We start from the raw sequence: 16,460 nt of genomic DNA on the forward strand, positions 1-16,460 counted from the left end.
GTAAACAGTTGCGTGTAAAGAAAAGCTGCCTTGTCCACAAGACTTGTGCGAGGCCACGTTAACCTACGCCTCTGAGCTGTTATAAAAGATAATCTCGCGGTGAACAATGGATGCAGAGATGCCTGTTAAACTTAATTTGTGCAAAAGACAAGGTTCGTGTTACGAACGAAGCAGTGTCTTTTGCACAAGTTAAGTTAAACAGAGGCATCTCTGCAACGAGTGTTCACCACGAGATTATTTTGGACTACTCGAAGCATAGCTTTCGGTTGTCAGCCAATGCGGTATAAGCGTTTTTCTCACTGGCAGCAATGGCTAAGTAGCATCAAAATTTATGCCTGGACAGAGAAGTATCAAATGTCTTCGATTTTCACTCGTTGTTTAGTTCGCCTAACAAAACAGCTTCAGGTTTTCCGCTTGCCTGTGTCGGCTTAAAATGACGGTGTCTGTTCAACATAGATAATTGTTAGGCCTTCATGTGGCAAACAAGACCATAATTTTGAGGTACGCTGTAGTGTGCGTATCGATATTGTGACCACTTGGGATTCTCCAATGCGCACTTATACATCTTGTTTCGCGGGTCCTCCTCCTCAGGTCTGTCAAACAAAGCTTACTTGAAAAACGCCTTCGCTAGGGCGTAACCAAGCTGGCACCGCATAATCGAACCGACACTAAGATGGCGACTTAACGCCACACACGAGCGGCAAACGCAACCAAAAGTTTCTCAATGTCCGTCCTCTGCTCCCTTTACTGGGGAGCACAAGGGGCCCGCTGATAGTGTGCGTGCGTCTGCGTGTGCGCGGCCGGGCCGAGACGCGGAGGCGCCTCGCGCCATCGATCCCACCGCCGCAACGGGACAACTTTTCTTTATTTGCGCTTGTTTGCCAACTTTAGCGTCCGCCGACTCCCCTTTCTTCCCCCGGCCGAGAGTCGGTCCCGCGACGGGACGGCCGGGAAAAAAAAGGGATGCGGATGGGATGACCCCGAGGCACATCGCTTGCTCGGTCGGATCGGGCGTCTCGCGCAAACCGCGCGCAAACGAGCGCAGCTGTCACCCTGCGGTGGGGTTTCCGGTGATGTTTGCCAGGCGCCGACAGATTCGCTGAAGAGGATACAGAGGACGGCGACGATGAACTACTATTGCGATGAAGAGTGCAAGTTGCTGCCTGGTAAGCGATACCGAAGCTTAGGCACTATTTTCTACTTTATCCTTTGTGAGCCGTGAAGTAGGTGCCACTGCTTGTCGGCAAACACATCTTTCTTTCCGAATGGTTTTCTCGTATCTTTCCCCCCCCCCCTTTTTTTTTTTCGGGAGACCTCGTGCGAGATTGGTCGGTAAATACGTCTTTCTTTCTGCACTTCACATGTATCAATGTCGTGCGAACGCAGGAAATAATGCCTGTAAGACATGAACAACAAACTGATGAACGTCGCTGGGATCCGAGTTCGGAAAGTTTGCCCACACGAAGTCATACATGGACGAAAGAAAAAGGAATGACAGGACACGCTTTCAGCCCTGGTTGGGAAATAACGACACAAATTAAATATGGAAACATTTTTTTTTCACAGTTGCGTCATGCGCAGGTCATCGACGGCGTTGTGTGGTGCTCCCTGTAGACGAAAGATGGCTTTTCTTCCTCCTTATCACGTGGATTAACGGGCTGCGGATTACTGACGTCTACACAACGTCTTTCTGCGCAATTATCAAAATCAGCGCTGTGTGAATCGTGGGTCTTTAAGTCAACCAGAAAGCCGTAAGGAACTGTGTGTTCTGGCCAATAGCATGTTTGCATTGACAACGATCGAGTGTTTGGTGTAGGCAATGTAGGCAACCAAGGGTAGACAATGAAATGGTCCAGGGTAATAACTTTGAGTGGAATAAGCTTACGCTGCAAATGATTAACCCCATTTTTTTTCATCGCAAAATATGGCAAGATATTTTAATGGAAGATCACGAAAGGTCGTAATATTTAATGAAAAAGAACTGTACATGTGTCCCTAGTGCTGATGCCCTGGCGCTTCTAATACATGTTTTCTAATGTCTATTCCCGTTAGTTTTTAATTATAATACGTATAGATAACAATGTGAAGCAGTATGCACTCAGCTTATGCCTAGCTAATTAATGTTTAGAAACAGTGCTGCCAGGTAACTGCAGATAAACGAGGTTGCCCAACCGGAAAGCATGACCCTGAGCGGACGGGCACGAAGCTAAGGTTTCTCATTAGCTTTCAATGAAGTTAGTCGTACCACATGTTTAGAAAACAAAAAAAAAGCTTCAAAGAAAGAAACAAAAGTGCGAGAAACGCAATAAACATTAGTTCAAACAGCACGCGCACAGCTCGGTGGCGCAAAAATAAATAAATAAATAAATAAATAAATAAATAAATAAATAAATAACAAAAATGTTCATTTGATCATTACATTGAAGTGAAATCATAGGATGGACGTCATGAGCACGTCATGGGTACGGAACGTACTGCATTTGGGCTCTTTCCTTTATGTGGTTATGTTATCTGGTGGTGGCGTGCCCCCCCCCCTTCCCCCAACACACCAAATTTCACATAAACAGTCGAACTCGCAAGAAAATGGGAATCAACTTGTTATGTCGTATAAATTGGTATACAACATTCAATAACATTTCACTCGCAATGAAAATTTCGGTGCGCAGGTGGGCCACTGCCACATAATAATGCAATGAAGACGCGACAACTTCCATAATGAAGACGTCATCCTCCTAATAACACTGCTATGTCTCGCATAATGCATGAGGGAGAGTGCCCCCTCCGTGAGCGAAAGGCAAACGTTTTACAGGGAATAAGCCACGTTATTTGGGCCTTTCACTCAGCCCGATGTTCGATATTATAAAATCAAACACGTTCCAGCTGCTTTTGTTCAGTGTAGCCGTATAGGTTTTTCTATGCATTCACGTTAAAGCTATGCGATGATTGAAAATAGTTGGATATAGAGGGTAATGCTATTGATACGTCTCTCTCTCTTTCTGAATATATATATATATATATATATATATATATATATATATATATATCATCGAACGCGTTATTCGAAGGTCGTAGCTTCGATGCCTGCTCATGGTAGGTTATTTTTTCACCAACTTTTCTTTCTTCTTATTTACATTACATTCGTTCTAATAACTTCCCCTATACATTCCTTGGCGTTATTGTCTGTTAGATCTCATATATATATATATATATATATATATATATATATATATATATATATAGTCAGTCGAAACGTTGAATACCTTCTCTTATTGCGGCTACTGAGGATCTTCTGCATATTTCTGTCTTCTAGACCTTCAGCTTCTCTTCTCCAACACGTCCAATATGTGCATAATATAACCTCGGCATTCCCAGAATTCTGGCGGGGGAGAATAGCGAAGAAGACAACGTCACATATGCAGCACTTATAAACTGCCGCGAGCTCGCTCGTCGCTCGTCGTCCATGCACGCGTGCAAAGGAGGGAACACAACGTCGATAGCGCACCGGGTGCTTGTTTGCTTGTGTTGTGCTTCGCATGTTGAATAATGGGCCGACCTTGGAGCGCTTAATCGAATGCATTCCTTTAAAAGCGGATGCCAAGGAATGCGCGGGTGCAAGTGCGTCGTATTATATATCTACGTTAAAAAACTAGCGGGGCGTGGCGTGAGCCAGATTCACGTCTCATAATTAGAAAGATAGAAGGACAGTAAGAACGAAAGAAATAAGAGAAAAATGAAAGAAAGAACGAAATAAAGAAAAGAAACAGAAAGAAGGAATAAAGAAGGAAAGAACGAAATAAAGAAAAGAAACAGAAAGAAGGAATAAAGAAGGAAAAAAAAGAAAGACAGGAATAAAGAAGATAATGGGAAATAAAAAAAGAAAGAAGGAAAGATCGAAAGAAAGATGAATACAGTCGGCATGTAGGGTATTCCCGTTAAGGGCCTGAACAAAAATAATGGCACTGCGCATTTAACTTCGTGAAATGCCGATGGAGGATAATCACTCGACATTGTTTGTCTGCTTTCTATGCAAGCGAACCATGCTAGTGATATAATGTAGTGATAGATATAACAAGAAATAAAATGTTCGTTTTATATCACAAAAGCAAAAAAAATGCATTTTTCATGCATATAATAACATTTCACCTTACGTTGATCGTGTTACATGCTTATTGCCGCTCAAAGCTTCTCTTGCTTGGGAACACAGGCGATAATACCAGTGTGCAGAAAATCTCAGGAAAAAGAAGGTGCGATAAGAGGAACGAGGCGCTCCGCATACAAATGATTCCGTCCTTGGGATAACGTTCAAATTGCCGCGGAATTCAGTAGGCGTATAGACCGACTATGAACAAGTCTGCGTTCGCCAGGTGGTGGCGCTTGCTTGCCAGCTACTCTAAGCTTCTCTGCTTACTCCGATTTCACAAGTGCGACACAAGGAGAATTGAAAAAAAAAATGCAGGAGTGGAATTGATTGCGCAGAAGTGAAGACGTTCCTCTGGCAAGATGGCGGCTGCGGTGGCCATCTTACTAGGTGCATGATAAAGTATCACCGTTCAGCGATTAAAAACAAAGCGTTTCCCTCACACGCCCAACGAGTTTAATGTGGGAAAGTTATCGGGTCACATAGTACTCCAAGTGCGTCTTAAAATTACTAGTTTTCCTTAGTGATCTTCTAATTGGAGGCAAAGTTGTTTGAAGATTCAGTCATCCATACCCGTTTCTGTGTGCTATTTCATCGGGAACAGCTATCTTTTGTAATAATACACAGTACTAGGCTGGGGTGTCAGCCATATTCTTTATTTCTAACCTCTTCTTTCTCCTCGTTTCCCTCCAGCCCTGTCTAACGTCCACGTACACTCCCCCTCTTTGAAGACTCATCCCTCCTGGGGTGATACATGAAAACGTTTCCAATGGTCGCAAATTCCAGCACACCATCATCGTTGGTGTAACCGACACTTTTGAGAACGCCATGTTGCACTGCGATCTGCACCACGCGATAAGGTCCCATGTACACCTGCTTTGTGCCGGGAAGGCCTTTTTTGACAAACACCAGATCGTTCAGTTGTATCTGAGGTATCCGCGTGTTGTGGCGACGGTCAAAGTTCCTCTTCATACTTTCCCGGTATCGCTTGTAGGCTTCCGAAGTTTTTCGTCTTTCGCACAATTGCAGGCGGTCTGCAATGCAAAGTTCTTGATCAGCAGGAAGCACTGGTACCTTTCCGAAAGCTGCAAAATATGGGCTACAGCCGATGCTCGCAGTGTGCGACCGATTGTGACGAGCGACAGCTGCCTCCAAGCAGCACTTCCATCCACCCTGAAAACCTGGATACATTGAAATGAACTGCTTCAAATCCCAAATGATTCTTTCAGCCATGCCATTTCCTGCAGGATGGTACGGAGCGCAGCGTCGCAATACAACTCCTCGTTCCTTCGCCCCATCTTGCAAACGCTGACTGAGAAACGCTGGCCCATTGTCTGATGTTATTATTTTCGTATTCTTGAACATCTCTCGACTCAAAAGAGCGATCACATTAAATGCGTCTTCCCTTCCCGGCCGTGGAGCCACTATTCTTGTGCACTTGTCTATTGCCACTAGGAAAGACTGTTCTTCTTACTCCTGCAGCCTTCTTCTTGAGCTCTCCGAAATCCAGGTGAATGAATTCAAATGGTACGTCGGAATGTTGAGGCAAAACCATCTCGTCTGTTCTCTGAAGGTACTTGGCTTTGTGAACTTGACATTGATGAAAAGACTGAGCATACCGTTGAACGTCCTCTTTCATGTGTTGTCCCCGGAAACGCTGACGAATCTTGTGATATGTCCTCCAAAAGCCGTCATGTCCACCTGAGTGCGGGGAGTCGTGATAGAGCTCCAAAATTCGAAGCACCATTGTTTCTGGGACTGTAAACTTTCCGTTATAGAACTTAAGTTCTTCTGTTCCCTCCCACAACAATTTTGCGTTGACAAAGGATACGGGTGTTGCAGTAGGTCTCCAGCTTGCAAGCGGGCGTCGTTCCTCAGCTCGTGTGGCCCCGGCATTCCTTGCAGCACGGTGTCATGGGTGGACGTTGGGTTCCTAGGTCCTGGAGATAGAGGTTTCGCATTCCCTGCAGAAGTCCTTCGACCGTCTTGGGTCCTCGCATTTGTATTTGCTTCTGGAGGTCCGGACTTAAACCATGAATGATAAGCGGAACCACAGACGTCTCAGGCAAAGATGAGTCCGCCAGCTGTAGCAAGCGCTTTTTCTCATAAAAATAGCTGAGTGCGGATCCAGACCTGTGTTTGAACGTGGTTGCTTTGTCCCATAGCAACACCTTGTTCTCGCTGAAGGAGCTCAGAAAGCTTGCTTTCCACTCTGTTCATGGTTTGTTGCTGTGAGCGTTGAGACGCCATTCGTACCAACTCTTTGCTATGCCCGATAGGAATAGTCGCATGTTTTTCACTTTATCTTCGTCGCTGTGCCAGTACTTTTCATTGCATGCATACTCGTAAAACGTGAGCCAGGACTCGGGACTACTAGACTCTCCGTCAAACATGTCTGGCTTCACTTGTTCGCGACTCAGTCTGCTTAATCTTTCCGTCGCGTTTACAAGCAAGCGCATTAAATCATTTTGCTGCCTATTCTGTTCTTGGTGCAGTTCAAGAAACTTGTTGATCAGCTCGATGGAACTGTCAGGCGAAGCAGCGGTAGCAGGCTTCGCGTCGTTTCTTACTGGAGTCAGCACGAAATTCTCATAATCCTGAAGTTTCATGTTGATCCTCACCGTTCTTTTAGCAAGTAAATGGTCTGGAGTGAGCTTCATTTTAGTGCTTACATAAGAAACAAATGCGCCAGTGCTCACTGCTTCCGGAAGAGCTAGTTCCTCTTCATCTTGAGGCGTTGCGGTCAAGATCCGGATGCCACCAAGTTGATTTGCTCCAATGCTGAAGTCCACCTACATCTTGAATGTCCGCACAGAAAGTATACGCGGCTGCGCCAATTTGTAATAATACACAGTACTAGGCTGGGGTGCCAGCCATCTTCTTTATTTCTAACCTCTTTTTCCTCCTCGTCTCCCCCCAGCCCTGCCTAACGTCCACGTACATATTTTAATATAGAACTAACGTAGCATTTACATAACATATCAAAGCCACTTGATCTTTAAGTGGGCACTATCAGACGAGAGCATGTTTCCGCCATCTTGGCAGTGCCATAATGTGGCTTCACTTCTGCTGGCAAGGCATTGTGGGAGCTTCCGCTCCAGCAATTTTTCTTTAATCGTGCATGGTGCGACACTGGCTTTTAATATTTTTTGTTGCATCGCTAGTGTCGACGCTGAAGTGAACGGTCACTTTTCGCGTTTGTGAGGCATGAAGGCTATTCTTAATGAAACGCTTGTGTACTTACAGCAGACTCTGTTTAGCAGACGTTGTGTAGCAGACGCGGTTATAGCAGGGTTGGTGATTAAAAAATCTGGCTACGATTTCATGACAATCTGTTGCTTTTTTTCTTTTATTAAGATTATAAAATGCGGGTAATAAAGTAAGCAACCACTTTCACGAAACGCCCGCGCATACAACAAAACTCCGCTGATGGTGAAGAACACCAGATAGGCGAAATTTCAGGCGCCCTCGGCACACGGGTTTGCTCATTATCACGTCTTGGTTTCAACACTGTGAACCCCGGATGTAGATATTACTTTAAAGTATGCCTGAAACAATACGCTAGGTTACAGCACAAAGAAAACCCATTGGCTCCACTCACGGAGCCGTGAGACGCTTGCTCTTCTCCTGTGCAAGACAGTCGTGCTGGTTGGTTTCATCTCGAATCGTAAGTGCTTTTACTCGGATAATGCAATCACTATGAATATGAATGACTAAAAGGTCATCATAACTACTTACAACATTACGTTTGACTGAGAAGCGATGTCAGAATGAATGACAAAATTTAATAGGACTTTGAAGTTTTTGACCTATAGAACCAGTGACACAAACCTGTGTATGGGAAAGCTAATGTAAACGTATAAAGTTGGGCAGTTGGTATTATATTCATGTAGGCATTATGCTGAGCACATTAAGGTGCTGTTTCGTAAACGTATGTTCTTTTGTGATGACTCCTCATCGCGTACGGGACGGCTTTATGCTCTCCCATAGTAGAGTACTTAGTACTCGAAATCGTTAACCACTTTTTCTAAACACACTAAATCGTAAACCACTTTTCTAAACACATTATCTGCTGTGCACATAATTATGCTGTGCCATAATCCCTAGCCCGGACCGGGAGTAAGTTTTGTCGATGCAGCCTCATCAAGTGTGAGGCCCACGGGACGGCTCTCCCACAGTATAGTGTACTGAGTAGTGTAAATTGTTAACCACGTTTTCTAAACACATCGACGCTCTGACCTTGCATGCTTTTTACTCCACGACGAAGTTCCCGCAATCAGGACGGCTCTCTGCTCTCCCATAGTTGAGTACGAATTATTCGTGCTGCATCAAACATTTGTTCTAGACGTTTGTGGTGTCTTCGACAGCTCTATGTTCTCCCATAGCAGTGTACCAAGTAGTCGAAATCGTTGACAACATTTTGTAAACACACCGACGCTCTGGCTTTGCGTGCTCTTTGCTCCACAATAGAGTTCCCGCATTCGGGACGGCTCACTGCTCTCCCATAGTTGAGTACGAATCACTCGTACTATATCAAATATTTCTTCTAAATGCTTGCGGTGTCTGGGACGGCTCTATGCTCTCCCATATAGTAGTGTACTAAGCAGTCTAAATTGTTAACCAATATCTAAACACACAGACGCTGCGTCTGTAGAATGGGTTTTATGTGACGCAGTGCATTATTTTTTTGTCTACACGGCCTCGTGAAATACGAGGCCCATGATACAGCTTTTTGCTTCCCCATGGTATATAGAGTACCAAGTACTCTGAATCATTGAACACGTCGGCGACGTGATGTGTGCGGTATACATGCACTGCCTATTACATATTGGGACGACTTCAAGCTCTCCTGTAGTAGAGTACCAAGTACTCTAAATGTTTAAGCACTTTTTCAATGCAAACTTTATATCGTTAACCACTTTTTCTAAACACACACAATTGACGGCCGTTATGACGGATCGCTTTGACGGCTTTTTGCTCTCTCGTAGTAGAGTACCAAGTACTCAAAAGCGAGGAACACTTTTTCTGTTCTATTTCTATTCTATTTCAGAATAGTTTTGAGGCACTAAACTAGGTAACTCACGTTAGCATTGGTGCAATGAATGATAATCTCACAAGTATCATCAAAGAGTGTGGACTGGAAGTCGTCAGTACACTCACTAGACGGGGCACTGGCAAACTATCTCAGGAGACGAAAAATCTCATTAAGAGGCGACAAACCATGAAAGCCTCAAATGCAACTGACAAAATAAAGCAATATAGTGGAGCTTTCGTAGGTAATTAATAGGCGTAACGTAGGCGACGTCAGAAGGTATACTAAGGAGATAATGAAGCTGGCTGTAAAAACCAGCAGTAGCCTGAAACCTGCGAAGGCAAACATTTGCATAGGCGAAAATCGGATGTATGCATGAAGGAACAAGGAAGAAAATGTCATAACCAATATGGACAGAATAGTCGAGGTGACGGAGGAGTTGTACAGAAAGCTGCACAAAAACCAAAACAGCAAGGATGATATTGTGGGAAAATATAATAGTCCAGAGGAATTCGACATCCTAGCAGTAAGGACAGGGGAAGTAAGGAAAGCCCTAGAAGGAATGAAAAGAGGCTAAGCTGGTGGTGAGGATAGGGTAACAACGTACCTCCTGAAAGATGGCAGAGAAATTGTGTTATAAAAACTAGCCACCCTGTTTACGAGGAGTTTCCTGGCGCGAAGAGTACCAGAATCTTTCAAGAATGCTAACATGATCTGAATCCATAAAAAAAAAAAAACGAGACACCAAGGACTTGAAAAATTACAGGGCGATCAGCTTACATTCCATTCACTACAAACTATTTGCAGAAATAGTAGCTAATAGAATTAGGTCGACATTAGCGTTCAATACACCAAAAGACCAAGCAGGATTTCGTACAGGGTACTCCACAATAGACCGTATTCATACTATGAATCAGGTAATACAGAAATGCGCGGAATACAACCAACCTCTATAGAAAGCCTTCATATATAACGAGAAGGCGTTTGACTCATACCCCTGTCACACGGGCACCCGCGAAGACCGTTTAACTCCCTCATCCTTACGACAACGAAGATGCGGTCCGTGTCACACGGCCACCCTTACCCAAACGAAGGTAAAAGGAGCGTTTCGCAAAGAACGTTCAACGATCTCCCTTTGCAGCGAAACGAGGTACTCTCGTCCCCAGCAGTCTAGAGGCCAGAGAAAAATTTCGAGCACTAAGTGGCCACAGTGAAAGAATAATGCATTTTGGCAATCTTAAACGTTCTTTCGTTGTAGTACTCATTCACAATGCGTGTTTGTTTACATATATTTACGCCCGCCAGAGTTCACTTACTCTCAACACCGATGCTCTACACTCCGTGCCTCGCACGTGGTGCCTCACGAGTCGGGCCGCGCGCGCAGTCGGGCCGGCCGGCGCCATTGAAAAATATTTCGTCCATGCGTGTGGTTGTGGTCGTCGCTGTGTCACTCGTGGCTGAAGAACACAAAATGTGCGCTCACGAGGCAAGGAAGCACAAGAACTTTCGTACACAAACGTGAACACGGGCAACAAAACAACTAAAAGCACAATGTGGCCAGCGACACTAGCAGCATCGCTACATTTAGCGAATTCGTTTTTATTTGAAAGTATTTTTATGGTTTGTTAGCCTCTTACCTCCTTAATAGTGTTTTTTGTAAAAACCCCAGAACGAGGATTCACAAAAAAATCAATAAAGATGAAGTTAGAATAATTTTCCGAAAATCAAACAGCGCCATGTGAGCCCCCTCGCGCCAACTGTTACAACCTTTTCATTGCCGTCACAATGCCGTGTGACCCTGCCACAACTCCTTCTCCGTCGAATCCCCTAGGGGAGATTTACGTTGACGGTGTTAACGGAGTTTGGTGGTGGCCGTGTGACACGGGTATCAGTCGAGACATCAGCAGTAAGGCAGGCACTGTGAAATCAGGGCATCGAAGAACCTTACATAAACATAATGGAAGAGATCTACAATGGATCGACATCACTTATAGTTCTACATAAAAAAGGATAGCATTTTAATGAAGGAGGATGTAAAGCAGAAAGACATGATCTCTCCAATGCTATTTACCACGTGTTTACAGGAGGTTTTCAGGACTTTAGATTGGGAAGAGTTAGGGACAAGAGTTAATGGAGAGTACCTTAGCAACTCGCGTTCTACTGATGACATTGCATTGCTGAGTAACTCAGGGGACAAATTGTAACTCATGATTACGGAGTCAGACAAGGAAAGCAGAAAGGTAGGTTTTAAAATTAATCTGCAGAAAGCGAAAGTAATGTGCAACAACCTCGGAAGAGAACAGTGCTTCAAGATAGGTGGTAGTGCACTAGAAGTTGTAAAGTAATATGTTTACTTAGGACAGGTAATAACTGTGAAACCGAACCACGAGATTGAATTAACTAAAAGAACAAGAATGGGGTGGAGCACATTCGGCAAGCCCTCTCATATCATGACGGGTATATCGCTACTATCCCCCAAGAAGAATTATAACAGCTCCATCTTGCCAATACTTACCTACGGCCTGGAGGCTTACAAAGAGGGTTAAGCTTAAATTGAGGACGACGCAGAGAGCGATGGAAAGGAAAATGATAGGTATAACCTTGAGAGACAAGAAGAAACCAGAGCGGTCAGGGAACAAACCGGGGTCAATTATATCATAGTTGAAATCGAGAAGAAGAAATGTACATGAGATAGGCACGCAGCACGTTGGCATGATCACCGCTGGTCGTTAAGGTTACCTGACTGGATTCCAAGAGAAGGCAAACGCACAAAAGGGATACAGAAAATTAGTTGGGCCGATGAAATTAAAAAGGTTGCAGGTATGACGTGGCAACGGAAAGCACAGGACCGGGTTGATTGGCGGATCATGGTAGAGACCTTTGCGCTGCATTGTGCGTGGCCAAGATGATGATGATGACAATTATCATGATGATGATGACTTTTTAATACACACTTCAGCGTCCAATCGAGACACCTTATGACTATCCCATGGTTGAGAGCATAGAGTGCTCAAAAGGGTTGACAGCTTATTCTTAATACAGGACTAAAGGATGACGAATGGGCGTGAACTCGAAACTTAGTTTATTTGCGACTCAGACTGAGCGCTCCCCCACCTAGCGGCTGCGCCTGGAAACAGCGCTAACAGGGTCAGCCTTGAAAGACCACGTGGCGTGTGTTAAGAAGGGGCAGCATCTAGTTTCTTTATTGGCTGTGTTCCAACACTCACCGTAGATGGCTAAATAGACAGCTAAATGGACGGCGGCCATCTTTAGTCCCATTCCAATTCTCACGTAGCTGGCAAAGTAGACAGCTCCGAGAAGACCGCATTGTAGACAAATACGATGGAGGCTACTTCGCTGTCTAAACAAGATGGCGGCTCAGTGAATCGCTCAGATAGATCAAATCTCGCCGGAATAGCCGTCTGCACAGAAGCAGACGCTTTCAAAGACGCTCAATGTGAGTAACGTTTGTTTTTGATTTCAACACGAAATAAGCCAGGAAAGACAACTGTTACCTTTGATAAATTAGCCTTTTCTTCTCGACGCGAGGTGGCGCATCGTCGCGTAAAAGCTGTCTAAACGTGTTTCCATTCTCGGACAACATGGGCTCGGTGCGGTCTTCGAAGCAGTCTGCGTAGACTGTCTACGTGTTGCCTAAGAATTGGAACACAGCCATTTTCGCCAAGCCGTACGCCCGAGCCCAAAAAAGAAGAAAGCGATAATGGCAACGTATCGCCCTATCATTTCCCGAAGGATGCAGGCGACGCGCGATAAAGAACGGCTCAAATCGGAAACGTGCGCATTGGAAAGAAGGTGAGGGACACTATGGTAGTTCATTCTAATCAATTCGCTCACGACGACATAATTCTCCTCAGTGAGTACACTATTATTTAGCGTGTGTGCATTCCTATTATTGTTCGTGGTTCCTGAAGCGCGGAGTATAGTTTCGTTTAGGCAAGCGCTTTAAAAATTGTGTTGCGTTACGTGTGTCACTGTATTTTTCAGACATGCGTGTGTTCTGTGCAAGTTGTTGTGCCACCCTTCAACAGATTAAGTTGCTATAATTCTTCCCCCCGAACATTTTTGATTTCGCATCCATGTATTGTACGCACACAAGCGCGCGTGCGAAGGTGGCCCTTGCGTAAAGCGTGTATCTATGTATGTTCGTGCATAGATACTATATCATGTCCGTGTACGCGTAGCGCACGAAGTGCGCGTGCATGTATATCTGCTTTGAATACAAACTACTGCAAACACGAATAAGCGAGCGTTTGGAAGCACAGAAGAAACGTAATAACAAGAATCGGTGAAAGAAAAAAAAAAGGATCACTCCTATTACAATTGAAACTACGATTTGCCTTATCTCAAGATGCACTGGCCCCAGGCATAGCTCCGTTCCGTAATCAAGGGAACGTCGTGCGTACTCAGCTTTTGACGGGACAACGGAACTCAATGGAATGCATAAAAGCAGCATCACGAGTATAGCAAGTATGGCACCGTAGTTACCTTAAAGACTGTTCAGGCCTCGGCTGTATACCAGTGTAGCAACGCAGCACAAAAGTTATAACCCCTTTCGGAGAGGCCCGCTACGCATGAGCAGTGGTATTCTGCAACCTCGGGCCCACTAGACAGGTTCTTCAATTTGAAGCAAATCTGATGCGGTTCCCCGAAGCGGCTCAATGTTTCTCAACTCAAAGAGCAACTATTTCCGATGTTTCGCCAGTCAAATTCTTTATGCCGATGAGAATGAGGCGGTCCGTGGCCAGCAACCTTTTACCTTCGTCGAAGCAACGTGATCCCACACCCCAATCAAGAAACTTCAGCACAGTGCCAAGCGAAAGTGGCCCGTTGACCCTGTTAAGATAGCCATCTTTGGTTTTTCGACCACTGTTGCCAGCACACGGAGCGTTTTATGGAGCTGCAAATTGATGAGAAGGACAGATAGATAGACATGTGATGCTTAACCTCCCGAAACCACCATATGATTACGAGAGACGCCGTAGTGGAGGGCTCCGGAAATTTTGACCACCTGGGATCCTTTAGTATGCACCCTAATCTGAGTTTACGTGATTAACACATTTTCGCCTCCATCTAAAATGCAGTCGCCGCAGCCGGGATTCGATCCCTCGACCTTCGGGTCAGCAGCCGAGTACCTTAGACCATGCAGCGCGGCGGGGCTTCATGAAAAAAAAATACACGCATTATAAATAACGGCTAGCTCAAGAGCGCGCGCACGTGCGAGATAAACTAAACTCTTTCTTTAACACACATCATGGCAGTAATATGCGGGCGAGACATCTGCGATATCCAGCAGATAGTAACAGTCCAGTTGCATTAAAGAAAAGGTGGATTCCTTATCAGTTACCACAATTGATGGCTGACTTAAGCAGTTATCTGTGCACTTTTTGATGTGAAGGGGTTCACATATTGCTTGGTGTAGTTTGTTAACGCGATACCGTCAAAGAGATCATTTCGCATAACTTCCGGCGTCGGCGTGGGTGTCATTGATTGTGAGCGAAAATCATGATTTTCGCGTGACCGAGAAACTGAGAGAGGTGCAAATAAAATAAACGATAAAAAATTGTGACTGCGTTGCGATCAAACCCGGGTCATTTGCATGGCAAGCGGGTGTTCTACGCCGCAGCCACGCCACAATAAAATCAAATTTATCTGCTTGGAAATGCAGTGAAAGTAACTTTCATGCTCCAAAAACACACGCGTCCCGTATACATGCTTCACTATACAAGATAATATATTACCATGATATTGCGTGGTAAAAGTGTACATTGCCATCGGGCGTCAGAACATGATATTATTTATCATAAGGACTTCATATAGTTTAAAGCCAGTCACCCAGTACAAAAGGCACACTGGACCCTCAAAGCCACGCAATGGGTGCATATCAAGTTCGGAAAGAGTTCATACACTAAGTGCTTGAAGCGCGCACTAGGAACTAAATATCGCTATTGCGTTCAACTATTAAAGGCGAAGCTTAAAGGGGCCCTGCAGTACTTTTCGAGCATGGTCAGAAAACTCTGCTGATCAGTAGTAGAAGCTCCTGACAACACGCGAGCTAAATATTATAGTGCAGCACACGGCCTGGAATTATCGATAAAATATCAAAGTAAGCTCAAAATTGCTTTCTCTTCTCTCGAAAAATTACGGGAGACGCTCAAAAATCATCCGTCCGTAAAAAGCCCATTTATCAGCCATTGGCTGACTTGAACATGACGCACTCGGTCGTTACAGAGGTCGCCGCGGGCGGCTGCGACTTGTTCACGCGTACGTGCGCAATCACACTGAGAAAGCCACGCCTTCGAAGAAAAAAAAGAAAGAAAAAGTACTCAAGGTCACGAGGTGCGCGTGACGTATTCTCTTTGCCCCTGCCATCTCTCCCTGCTTATCTTGCAGCGCTTTCGTCGGGACGAGAGAAGAGAGAATGGAATTGCAGCATGCGACAAACTTTGTGAGGTAACTCGCACTTGTCGGATTCTTAACATTTTTGCGGCGTTGCATTTGTGAGGCAATAAGCCCTTTCCAGTGAATTAATTCCATGGTTACCTGAAAAAGTGTTTTATAGCCCTTTTAAGGGTCCCCTAACTTTTTACGGGCGAAGCTCCTTAATTAAGCTGCGGGTGATGCGTCCGCGATGTATGCATTATTATTATTATTAATATTATTATTATTATTATTATTATTATTATTATTATTATTATTATTATTTGTAGTAGTAGTAGTAGTAGTAGTAGTAGTAGTAGTAGTACGTAGCCACCTCTCGTTTAGTCCTTGGAATGTCCGCTGGAAGGCGGTACTTCTTTATGATGAATATATGATGAAAATATGCGAGATGGCAGTACTTGGAGTGTTTAATAAATGGACGGACGGACGCATGGACGCACAGACTAACAAGTAGATGGACGGATAGACGGACGGACGGACAGACAGATGGACAGACAGATGCACGTACAGACGGATAGACGCACGGACGAATGGACACGCGGACGGTCACACGGACGGACACTTCGCCCCACTTATCGCTCACTTCGTGGATATGCTGCGATTTTTTTTGTGTGTGTGATTGAACAAGATTTTCGGCGGCTATTATGTGCACGCTGAATTATTTCATAAAATGTATAGGGAAGTCAACTATCTGGAACCCTCGAGAAGCCCTTGGCGCCATGAAAGCGAGTAGGTGGTGGTGATAAAAACATTTATTTAACAACAACAACAACAACAACAACAACAACAACAACAACAACAACAACAACAACAACAACAACAACAACAACA

At 44.6% G+C, this 16,460-nt stretch overlaps 2 protein-coding genes across 4 annotated transcripts in view; one reads left to right on the plus strand and one right to left on the minus strand.

The window, feature by feature from the left end:
• Positions 1 to 16,460, minus strand: part of Gas41 (YEATS domain-containing protein 4 Gas41) — a 150,820-nt gene that overhangs the window by 27,350 nt on the left and 107,010 nt on the right. The gene's annotated exons all lie outside the window — the stretch shown is intronic.
• The window catches only part of Hk (potassium voltage-gated channel subfamily A regulatory beta subunit hyperkinetic), a 93,563-nt gene continuing 89,874 nt past the window's right edge, over positions 12,772 to 16,460 (plus strand). The window contains exon 1 of the mRNA XM_075889555.1: positions 12,772 to 12,983. The gene's annotated coding sequence lies outside the window, so the exon portion shown is untranslated. The remainder of the gene's footprint in view (positions 12,984 to 16,460) is intronic.

The sequence above is a fragment of the Rhipicephalus microplus genome, chromosome 3 (genome assembly GCF_043290135.1).
Source record: "Rhipicephalus microplus isolate Deutch F79 chromosome 3, USDA_Rmic, whole genome shotgun sequence".
Classification (NCBI taxonomy): domain Eukaryota; kingdom Metazoa; phylum Arthropoda; class Arachnida; order Ixodida; family Ixodidae; genus Rhipicephalus; species Rhipicephalus microplus.